Raw genomic sequence first — 12,674 nt, forward strand, 5'->3', positions numbered from 1 at the left:
TTTTGGAATTGCTTGTAGTAGCTGCTTGCCTGATTTCACGAGGATGCTGTCTGGCCAGTGTCAGAATGACTAAGTCCCGAAAGAGTTTGGCCAGATTTGAACCAGAGCCCCAAGTAATGTATATAAATCTTCTGTATCCTTAGACCATGGGTAATGGAAATCATCAGACGCTGAGCAACTGGTGTGTTCCAAAGGGTTCAGAACTGAATGTTGATTCTCTGGTTCCCTGCCTGGCATCTGGCCTTCATTAGGCCATAAAAAACAGTTTATAGCCCTTCTGGTTTGAACAATAATTTTTACAATATTCATGGTGCCTGAGTGGTTATTAGAGAGAAAGCCAGCCAACTAAACATGTCTGCACTCTGGCTATTTGTCATGGGTGGTGCCAGCCACATGTGTTAGCTTTTTAATCTTGCATCAGCTCTGTAAAGCAGGTGTTATGATTGTTGTTTTCAGATTTAGCTCAGAGAGGCTCAGAGACTTTAGCAAGCTCACACGGCCAGCGGAGCCTGGGTTCAAATCCAGGTTTTCTGACTCCTAGACCAGCATTCTTTTTCTTTTGCTTTCCTCAGTGCTGCCTACCCAATTTTGGTGACAGTTCTACTTGTTAAAATTTTATTTCTAAGGAAAGGAAAAAAAATTTATTTCTTAGTTCAGCTGAATTTTGAGCTCCTACGCCTCTGTGGGTTAATGCCTTTCACACAGTAAGATACTGCTTCTATGTTTGACCTGCTGGTTACACTCTATGAGGACCCAGGCTGCAGATGTAGGTACTTCATAAACATGGGTTCAGAGGATTCCTTCAGGGTATCACCGTATATGCCCTGCCCACCCTACAGTGCCCCCCTGCTGAAAAGGGGGACATTACTTACAATTCTTTGGTTGAAAGTAACAGAAATAATGACCTAATTTAACAACAACAGAAGCAAGAAGGGGAAGTTTATTTTAAAGTGTTTCACCAAACCTAAGGTCAGAAATGCTGCCAAGACCCCAAAAGGGCTCAGATGCATGATCTGGGACCTCTGTCTCTGAATGTGCACATCAGTGTGCATGCATGTGTGTGTGGGCATACGTGCATGTGCACACATGTTTCTGCACGTGTATCAACACGTGCACACTCTGGATTAAGTGCCTCACAGTGGCAAATTGCCAACTGTTCACTCTAGGCTTTGTATATGAGAAGTTTAGCCACATCAAGATACTAACTGAACTCTTTCTTGGACCCAATCCAGAATTCCTGGGAGATATAATTTTATTGGTGAGTTTTGATCAGATACTAACTTCTATTATAACTGATGCAACTAATTGTTGCAATTAGGCATGGATACCGGGGAGAATCATGAAGGGCAAACCTGCTGCCCGGACCCAACCCTGTGGATGTGATCGACAGCCCCAAAAATGGGTGCTCCCAGCCAGCCTTGAAGATCACGCTGTAACCAGTTTTAGCTAAGCAGCTCGCTTTGCTGTCTGATCTGGATAATGACGGTTAGACTGCAGGTTAAAATCATTAAGCGCTGCTCCTCCCCTGCACTGCATATGAGGCAACCAAGGAAACCGTTCCTGAGCTCATCTCAGTGCAGAACCCTGTCTTGCCTTCATGGAGCACACAGCCTAATGGAGGATTAACAAGAGAGGCCAGAAGACAACAAACTGAAATATGATGAGACTCTGTGTTCGAAAAGAAAGGCTACCGGTTATTGAATGACTGTTATATACCAGGTGTTTTATATATAATCTCTAAACTTCAGAACACATTTGTCAGGAGATATTATTATATGCCCATTTTAAACATCAGAAAATTGATGCTCCAGGAAGTTAATTACTTTATCCAAAATCACCACATTGGTAGTAAGTAACAAAATTTAGGATTTGATTCCAAATCTGGTTAGTTCCAAAGCCAGTCGTCTTCCCAGAACCGTGTATCACCTTCTATATAACTCACAGATTACACAAGTAGAACCTTAATAATTCATAAATTGTATGATTCAGGAATGCCATTAGAGGCTACGTGATGCCAAAACCATTCAAAGAAACACTGAAGCAGTCTGTCAGGCATCAGCAGCCCAGACTTTAGTCTAGACTGATTCCCAGTAATTTATGGGACGGGAAGACTTCACTAAATTAATTCCCTCTTCCTGTTTTGTGCTGATTAATTTCCTTGACCATCATCCAGATGCTTGTGTTGACTTGGTCCAGGCTTATGGTGCAAACCAGGAGTGACACGGGGAAGGAGGAGGGCTTGGGTACTGTGCTTTCAGGGTCTCTGATTGAGGCAGCGAAGGAGGGAAGCCCTGACCAGTGGTCGGTGTGTCTCCTGGGCCAGATAGGGTGGGGGAAGTGGAAATGGCACTGAATTTCGAGCCCAAATAGCTGGCTTTTTGCTCTAGTACTGATTCTTAACAATGCTGGGACTCAGGCAGAGTCACTCCCCGTCCCTGAGCTCCAGCATCCTCATCTTTAAAATGGCCTTATTAAATCTGATCTGCCTCCCTGTGCATTGTAGTAATAATAGTTATTAGTGTGTGACAATCACAGTTACCACGGAACAATAATGGCTAGAATTTACTGGCACTTCCGTTTACTTTCCTCGCAACCCTAAGATCTCTATCCTATTAATAGCCCCATTTTACAGACTTGGCCACTAAGAGCTCAAAGGATGAACTAATGTGCCCAAACCAAGTCTATCTGGACCCAGAGCTTGGCCTGGGTAGTCTATCACTTGTCACATTGTCATTATTGCCCTGCAAGGCCCTAATCAGGAAGCCGGGGGTGTGATCCATGCAGGGTGGGAGCAGGGGAGGGGACAGATACTTTGAGCCCAACTGCTTTACCTTCCCCATCATCACCAAGGAAACAAGCTCACCCTTGCTGTTGCCATGGAAACCATCTAAGCTCTCTCTTTCTCTCACCTTCACCATGGAGACAGCCAACCTGGAAAACAGCTCCTGGAGTGGGAGGAGGTCCCCACAGAGGGAGAGGGGAGAGCTTGTCTCCAGATACTCCTTTGTTGCCTGCGAGGCAGCATCCAGTAGAAGCCCAGGACTGGAAATTCCCACTCTGTTGAGGAGTGTGGAGGCATGCCTGGAGTTGCGCAGAAATACAAAGTCAAAGCCAGGATGTCCCTGGGGAAACATAGGTTAGAAGAATTGTTTTCTGAATTTATTTCTAGAGGCTGCCTTTCCTTTTGTCATCCATTGTCCAGATCAAAGGAAATTCCCAAATTTTCATGTCTCACTAACACTGAAAATCTATCTGGCCAGGTCTTCTCTTTGTCTAACTTTGCTTCCAACCTGTTGGGTAACTTTGGGTTACTCAGCTACCTCTCCCTGGTACCTGTCAAATGAAGTGGATGGGCTAGCTCAGTGGCTCTCAAGACGTCCTGATTTCCAGACCAGAACAAGTTCTTTTAAAAACATGAGGATCCAACCTAGGTTGCCAGGCTTTTATTTTGCAAGATAAGGACATAAAAATTTTAAAAACTGTGTTTTATCTCCAGAGGAAGGATGGTGCGATGGCAAAGTGTGGGCAGTGAAGTCAGACCACCCAGCTCAGGTCCTGACTCCACGACATCCTCCTGCAGGACGTGTGCTGACTTGATCTCCACGTCTCAGGTTCTTAGGAAGTAAAACTGGATTCATAATACCATCTGTCTCCTCAGGTCCTTGTGGTGATTGAGACAAACTGCACAGGGCTTTTAGCACAATGCCCAGCACAATGGCAATACTCAAGAAATGCTAGCAAATATTATCACTGTCACCATCATTTTGTAAAGGAGACTTTCACCACCAATAAAGCAAAAGATAAAAAAGAATCCAGTCTAAGCCAAAAGGACAGTGCTTATACAGGATACATTTAGCTTTTGGGAAAAGTCATTCTATTGTCCTCATAACACTCCAGGCCATGAGGGTGGACCTGAGAATCCCTGTATTCCGTGGTATTTAGGTTCTTTCTGCTATAAGAGGCAATGCTTTTATAATTATTAACAGCCCTGATTAGCCACAGGAGTGTCCAGGGGCCCATAGCCAAAGGTGAGTGATAAATCAGGTGCCTTTAGTGGCCATCCTGATCCCAAGGTGGGCCCGGCTCCACACAGCAAGGACCTCTCTGTGCGGGGCTGGACTGTTCAGGAAACCAGGAAGCACAGATGCGCCTCTCTCGCCAGCCTCCTCCCCATCTCTGCTGTGACGTCAGGGTTAAGCCGCACCGGCAGTTAACTGAGGTCCTAGAGGCCTGGTCTGGGACACAGAGTCTCTCACTGCCCCTGTTTTGTCCTCCTGCTAAAGCTGTTTGGCCCGGTTCCCATGCGGCTATCCCAGCCACACCCGTGTCCCTGCCCTTGGCAGCTGCAGGGACGCCCAAGGCCCTCCAAGCCGAAGCTGTGTGCTATTAGCTGTGTCCACCACTCTCTGCAAGCCGAGTCCGTTGTCTGCCATTCTTAGCCCTGGGACAGCCTCCCCTACCATCAGCCCTGGCCTACTGAGAAGTATGATCACCGAATCTCTTAGTGATACTTAGGTTGCCAGATAAATACAGGATGTCCTGTTAAATTGGAATTTCAGGGGGGAGGATATAACTCAAGTGATAGAGCGCACGCTCAACATGCACGAGGTCCTGGGCTCAATCCTCAGTACCTCCTCCAAATATAAATAAATAAATAAACCTAATTACCTCCCCCTCATGAAGCAAGCAAAAATTTGAATTTCAGAGAAACAATAAATAATTTTCAAGTATAAGTATATCCCAAACATTACATGGGATATACTCATACTTAAAATGTACTCCTGCACACATTGTGCTTGTACACATTATTCTGCACCCCACTACCCACATCCGCTACTACTTTTCAAAAGCCTGAATCACTGCACTGTTTGGATTTTCCCACAGCTGGAACATTCTTCCAAGTCACTACCAGGGAAAATTTTATAGCAGTGGGGTTGCCATATTATGTACAATATTTGGGACGTACTTATACTAAGAAAGTATTCACTGTGTATCTGAAATTCAAATTTCACTGGATGTCCTACATTTTTATTTGCTCAGTCTGGCTGCCCTCCTCTCACTATCACATGCCAGATGGCCTTGGTGAATGAGGTGTCCTCTGAGCCTTCCCATAGAACATAATTCTCTGGCAGGTTTTTTGGCCTCACAGAATATGTCCATTCTGGCATCCCACTTCCCTACACCTTTTAATCACTTTCTCTACCGTCTGCTGTGGTTGTTCAGCCACTTCAGCTTTGCCCAGCTTGGTCCAGGCTTTCTCTAGGCTACCAGTGAGTTACATCGTTCCCATGGGTTCTTTCCATGTATTAAATCCTGATTCCTAGTCAGTCATCTGTCCTTTATCCAGTCTTATGTCCCAGCTCCTTTGATCAGGCACCTCAACTTCCAGCTATCTGTTCTCCTCCAGCTCTCATTGGTATGTGTCAACTAATTCTCACAGCATCTTTGGCTGGGGGTGGGAGGCAGGCATCCTCTTCCCTCCTCATCAGGCCCAGGATGCCCCGAAGGTTATGCAGCAACTTAGTCATAGTTGTAGGCTTGACAACCAGAAAGGAAGTGGAGGCAGGTCCCCAATGGGGCCCTGTAGTCTTGGAGGGTCGAGAAAGTACGAGGTCTTAATAGGAGAAGTGGGCCACCCTTGCCAGCTTTGAGGGGTCAGAGGGGCCTTGGGAACCGAAATTATCAAAAGCATCCACCCAGATGACTTCGCTCATGTTGTTTCCAACCAGGGACCTGACTTCGGCATAACAAACCTGCTTTGTCTGCGTAGTCAATCATCTGCGAAGCTCAGGCGACTCAGACCACTTAGTCCTGAGTTTCAGCTTTGGCTTTTCCTCCTCTCCCATCACAGACAAGGGCCTTTCTGGAGCTCCCTAAGTGTCCTTTTGGCCTTCGTATTTAGATTTCTATTGCTTGTCAGCTGTGCTCAATTTTCCATTCTCTCCTCTAGCAGGACAGTACAATCCAGAGACACCAGTCAGTTCCACTGTCTTTATGCAAGTCATTCTGCTCCCCTCTGCCTGCACCCCTCGGCCCCTTTCGAAGGCCTGAATCATTGCACTGCTTGTGTCTTCTTGCCATAGAGCGTTCTCCCCAGTTATCAGTGAAACTCATAGCTGTTGGTTGCCACCTTCTTCCAGGGTCCCTCTGTGCCCCATATACCACCTGGGACGGAGCCCTCAGGGCAACTGATTAAGTCCCCAGACCATCTCTTATCGCCTGCTTTCTCAGAGCACAGCGGGGATCAACGCAGTCAGTTCGGGTCGTTCTGTACACAGAGCTGAGTCAGAGTTAGGCGTGCTGGAGGCTTACTGGGGGTGATGCCTGTTAAAATGATCAGCAGAAGAAGCAGGAATGTGCAGGAAGACACTTCATACCATAATACAAATCTGAAACCCATGAAAGGAAAGAGAGAAGAAGCAGAACAGGCATGCAGAGACGCAGACTAGAATGACAATCTGACGAAGTCCTGTCCAAGCCCAGCAGGCAGCAGGGATGTGAAGATGGCCCATTGGAAGAGTCCCCCATTGGGCAGAAATGGCTAGCTGCCTCGTTAGCTGAAGGTGCCTGGGAGGAGTGTGGTCTCGGCTCAAACCCCATGGCAGATCCTCAAGGTACCATGGCTGGAGGATCTCAGCTAACTGCCCTCCTTGCAGCTGACCAACATACTCTTCTCCAAGGGACATCTGAGAGGCAACTTCTGCCTCACCTGGAGTGTGGTCTAGAAGTGGAGGAAGCTCTGGTGCACGTGTCTTCTTGACCATGTAGACTCCTTGCCTTTGGGGTAGGAATGTCAGGGGGGGACAGGAGTGGGGCACTCTTAAGTGTAGGGTGTACTCCACTCTTGCCCTGGTCTAGGATGTTACTGCATAGACCCAGCTCAATTTCCCCTTGCCTAAGGCCCCCGGACAGCCACACCACTCAGCACCACCCAAAGTGAGGAGAATTGTAGTGGAAAGGAGATCCAAGTGGAAGGAGACAGTGGTCTTAACTGATTGTGGTTCAGATATCCTAAAATTTGCATATTTAATACAAGCTTATGAATCTATTGCTTGACTCCCTTGCAAGATCTTGGAAAGGACTCTTGCAAGTGAGGGGGCCCTGAATTTCACACCAGTGTCGTGGTAAATCATCTCTGCACTAACTATTATCATTCTCATTCTGGGAGGTTCCTGTAACTTGAGGTCTGTCTCTTTCAGATGGCAGCTGAGGCTTCCTATCCTTGGGAAGGGATGTCACAGGCAAAGGCAGGCAACCAAGATGCCAATTTTTGGTTCGTGAGTTTTTAAGTACCTCTATGGCAGAGATAAAAAAAAAATAATTTTTTTTAAGAGAAAGAGCTTTGAGTTATAAAATCTCATCTTTTGAGCTTCAAAACCCTAATCCTTGAAAGATTTAGGGGATCAAGTTTATGCATGAATAGTAGATTTGGAAATAGACACATACCTGATTACTCAGAGCCATTTTCCCAACACATCAAATTGCTTAAAGATTCCACGAGCTGGAGTCAGTGGCAGAGGATGTGGGGAGGAGGCAGAAGGGAGGAGAGAAGAAAGAGAAACAAGAAGGTTAGATGGAAATTTCCATGTGACCCCCGAGAAAAGTATCCTGGGCCAAGTCCTTAGGGGGATGCACATAAAAGGAACCCCAGATCCATTTGGGGATTTGGCTCCAAAGAGGACTTTAGCCTTGCTTCCAAAGTGGATCCCTGAGGTGGCAAGTCTCAGAGAACTGCCCCAAATGAGAGAGGTGAAACAGAGAAGACTGCATGCTGGCAGGACTGAGAGTCCCTAGTGACACCATCACTGCCACCACCACCACCACCACTGGCTGTTATGGGCAACAGCCAAATGTTTCTGAGCTCCCTAGAGGGCTGAAAGAGAGTAGGACCTAGAGACATCTCATAGTGGGGCAGACACTTGTGAATTTGAGCTAATTACAAGAGACCAGATGGGAACAAGGATGCCTTGAAAGGTGCCCGTGTGAGGCGTGGATAAAGCAAGTTGAGTGGGTGCTCTGGAAGTCACATAGATGTACATGGAGCCTCTGGGGAAAATGTGTTAGGAGTTGATGGAGCCAGGTTCATAACTGGCTGAAGAAACTATGAACTGACTGAGATCAAATATCTGCATCTATCAGAATGGAGGCTCTATTTAAAATTAAAGTATAGAAAAACAAAGTTTCAGTGTCTACCCACGTGAATTGGCAATCGAGGTTTCATATCCCCCACACAGGATTACAACAAGGACTGCATGAGACCATCACACAAGTCCCTTAACAAAGTTTCTGCCACGTAATAAGCTCCCAGCAGGTCGTAGCTGGGTGTTTTCCTTTTCCCCCCAGATCTGCTCTGCTCACTTCTCCCTGCCTCTCAGCTGCGGGAAGCTGACCTTACCGACTGCATCCACGGGCCATGTTGCCCGCTGGCTTCCAGCTGGGTTTGGCCAATGGGAGGCACCTACGGGAAATGGGAGGGGGTGGGAGGCCAGAGTGACGGGGTGCTCATTTCTTGGGTCTGGCAGTGCTCCTGCGTCCTGGCCCTCCGCTGCGGGGACAGCTCTCACTGAGTTCCAGTAACCGCTCCCTCTCTCTGCCCCTCTAGGCCAATGGGTGGCAGGGGCTTTCCTGCTCTGCTGGTCCTGGGATGCTTGCCTTTCCCATCCTGTTCTCCCCGACCCTGCTTACACCTTTGTTGATAGTCCCTTTATTACGCTCCCATGAATCACCTCTTTGAAGGATGCCATCTGTTTCCTGCCGGAAGCCTGGATGAGAGGGGTGCTCTGACTGTCACTTTCAGTTTAAGAATCACCTCTGAATTCCTGTGTGATCCTGGGGAGTCAGCAGTCCTTTCTGAGCCTCAGTTTTCTCATCTGTTAAATGAGAATATAATACCCCAGGCTTTCCTCCTTCAGAGGGATATTGTGGGAATAAATGAGTCAATATAGGTGAAAACACTCAAGGGGAAAAAAAAGTACAATAGTAACTCTATTAATAGAATTATTAAAGGCAATAATAGTAATAAAATTGTTCCTGCCCAGAGATTGCCTCCCATCCCTCTCTCTCCTCTCCGGCACGGGAGCAGTGACTGAGCCTTCAGTCTCTGGCAAAGCTGTTGTCCTTTGTTGCAAAGTTCTGTGCTGCTGAAAGATGAAACTCTGTGACCAGAGATACACAATTTTCAGAGCTGCTGCCACCACATTTTGACAGACGACCGCAGTGGACTCAAAGCTGTGCTGCAGCCCCAAGGAGCCCCCTCTGGAGCAGACCCCACCCCACCCTGGCAGCCTCTGGGCTGTTTGCTGAGAGCGGAGCCCAGGGCCCCGGTTGGTTACATGAGCACCAGCGTCCCTCCCAGGGTAGCAGAGGGTGGGTTGTGTCTGATCAGTGAGAGCCAGTGTGGCACTCAGGCTGCTCCAAGCTCCAAGCAGAAGGAAAACTGCTAGGGAAATGTGCATGACCAGGAAGGCTGGAACTGCCCCCAAGTCGAGAGTGAGGACAGTGGCCCTCCAGGGGACAGTATTAGTTTTCTGTGCCCATCTCAATACAGGAGCATGTCCCTGAGGGCCTCTCCTGCGCCTCCTTCCAGCCTGTTAATCCATCAAGTGCTTCCACTGCCTCTTCCTCCCAGCCCATTCTCCCCACCAGGCCCGCCTGACAAGGGAGAGACACCACGATTAGAAAGGTTAGTGGGGGGAGGGTCGAGCTCAGTGGTAGAGCATGTGCTTAGCAAATGCACAAGGTCCTGATTTCAATCCCCAGTATCTCCATTTAAAAAATAAAATTAAATAAATAAATGTAAATAAATAAATTAACTTAATCACCCATCCCCCACATCCACATGCAGAAAATTAAAAAAAAAGACTGCACACAGACCTTCCACCCTTTGCAAATATTAACTTAAAATGGATCATAGACCTAACTGTAAAACACAAAACTATAAAACTCCTAGAAAGGTTAATCAGTGGCCTCCATGTGATCAAGAGATCTCTGCCCCACGTTGTTTGAAATCAGAAGTCAATACCCCTGGAGCTTCCAAAAGAACAGTAGTGAATCAGTGGTCTGTTTCCTTTCAAAAGCTGGCCCCAAAGTCTCACCCCTGATACCACTAGCACATGAGGGTTCCACGGGCTTCTGTGGTCCACCCTAGGAACCTAAATCCTCGTTAGTTACATGGTACCCATGGGAAAGTCTGTTCTGATCTCAAACTCTGCCATCCAGCGGACCTTTTGGACATGGGAAATGCCCTGAATTAACTGTAGTCAGACATGTCAACCCCGGCAGTGAGGCTGGCCACGGAAAGCTGGGTGGGCTTTGCAGAGGGAGAGAGGAAGGGAGAGAAATACAGGTGGCTCAACAATGTGGCAACGCTGGGAAAAGGCGGTGGGGGTTGCTGCAGGGCGCATGGTGACATTCTGTGTCAGCCACCAGACAGCTCAAAAGGGGAGGCTCCCCAGAGCTCATCTTCCTCATGTCCATTTTCTGTCTGGCTCTATTTAATGGAAAACGGTGTCTGTGGCCCACTTCCTGGGACTTCTCAGGAGAAGCTGTGGGAGCAGGAGTGTGAGACTGAGGCCTTCCAGAAGCTTCCAGATTTAAACCAATGCCATTGATGAGACAGAATTGCCTATAGAGAGTTGCATTAGAGCCAAGTGCCAGGGTATATATTTATCTGTGCCTGAGAGTCTCATCTCTTTTTTTTTTTTTTAAGAAAAAGCCACACATTTGGCCAAAACACCAAGTGGAAAAAATGTACTGTTGAACAGATACTCAGGATGGTTGCTCAGAATGTCTGAAATGATGAACTGTGTGAAGAAAATGCCTGTGGTGAATTGTCAGCAAGCTATATCTGGGGGTCCAAATCCAGGGCCCCAGCCAACTGAGTTCACACAGCCTTAGTGTTTTTCCATGTCTATTTATAACTGTCCACACATTCACACACAAAAAATGCAATGGACATCCGACTTAGTTTTTAAATGACTAAAATGTTCTAACTGTATCAGGTTACCGCACGTGAGAGCCTTTAAAAGGCTGCGATTAGACTTCCTTACTGGAGAAAGGATTAATCAATGTGCAGGAAGCAACGTAACAAGATCCTTTGGGAATTTGAAAGTATGAAAACAACTTTTAAAAATTTCCTTTTTAGAAATGCAATTCACTTCAACAAAACTTTATTAGGCACCAACCACGTGAACGGCTTACTTGAGACCTAAATATGAGGAGGCCAGTCTTTGGTCCCAAGTTGGGGTTTTTTGTTTTTTGTTTTTAGTTTTTTGTTTTTTGTTTTTTGTTTTTTGTTTTTTTGCTGGGCAGGGGGTGAGGGGATGGGTTATAGGTAGTGGAATAAAACACATGAAAAGGACGATCAGTGCCTTAATAGAACTGCTGACTAATGTATTAGGCATACAAAAGAGGGAGTGAACTGAAAGTAATGGGCATTTGATTGACTCCCAGCACCCGCGGTCATTCCTCCTGCTCCCTTTAGGGAGACACGTGGTTTCAGGGAAGTAGATGCTCCCGCCCAGCTGCAGATGTCGAACACATGACTTGGCTTGACCAATCAGTGCACCCCATCTTCCCGGGCACCATGATTGGCTTGGGGTGACCAAGTGCTCTAAGCTGGACCAATCGGAATGAAGATCAAGCCTTTGGCTGGAAATGCTGCAAAGAGGGCCCACTTTTCATTGTTGGATGTGAAGGAAGAAGCCCCAGGAGCTGCTGAAAGCTATTTCTTACCTGTGAGGTGAGTCAGCCTCCAGATGGTGTTGACGGCAGACGGTGAATAAGAGACAGAAACAAACTAGTCCCTTAATCACCAAAATATTCCTTACCTAACATCATTTTTATTCATAATGTATCACTCACATGAGACAGTAAATTCCCTTATTGCTAACTAATTTGACTTGCAGTTTTTTTAAACTTCCAACCAAAATCATCCTTACCAATTCGGGATGAAATAGGGTGTACTTCCTGGAGGCGGTGGCCAATAACCAAAAACTTAAGGATGAGTAGGATTCAGACCAATGATATGGGAAAGGCAAGGACGTTCCTGGTGGCTGAACAGTTGCATGCAGCTGGATATGGAATGAGCCATATGCTAGTAAGCTGACCCTGCAAAGACTGGGCTGGGTCAGATCATGGCAAGTAGTGAAGGATACGCTAAGAAATTTGGTCTTAATTTTGTAGGCACTGTTTGTGGGGGTGTCATGGGAGGCTGTCCCATGCTTCCTCAAATCTCTCAGGTACCAGGAGTTCATTAAGTGCATTAGCACTTGCTGTTGAGATGATCATGGGTCAAACTATATAGCAAATGTACAACAAAGCCAGAATGTTCCAGCGAAAAAGCAGAGAGTGACTGTGTTAGTTTCCTTGTGCTGTCACAACAAATCACCACAAACTGGGTGGCTTAAAACAATAAAAATTTAACTCTTACAGTCTGGAGGCTAGAAGTCCTAAATCAAATCAACAATGTCACACTCCCTCAGAAGACACTAGGGAAGGGTTCTTCCGAGCCCCTTCCGACCTCTGGTGGTCCCATCACTCTAAACCCTGCTCTGTCTTCCCGTGGCTGTCTTCCCTCCATCTCTGTGTCCTCTCCCTCTAAGGACTAAAGACACCAGTCATTGGATTTAGGGACCCGCCCTACATTCAGGATAATTTCATCTTGAGGTACTTAA

The sequence above is a fragment of the Camelus ferus genome, chromosome 15, assembly GCF_009834535.1.
Source record: "Camelus ferus isolate YT-003-E chromosome 15, BCGSAC_Cfer_1.0, whole genome shotgun sequence".
Classification (NCBI taxonomy): domain Eukaryota; kingdom Metazoa; phylum Chordata; class Mammalia; order Artiodactyla; family Camelidae; genus Camelus; species Camelus ferus.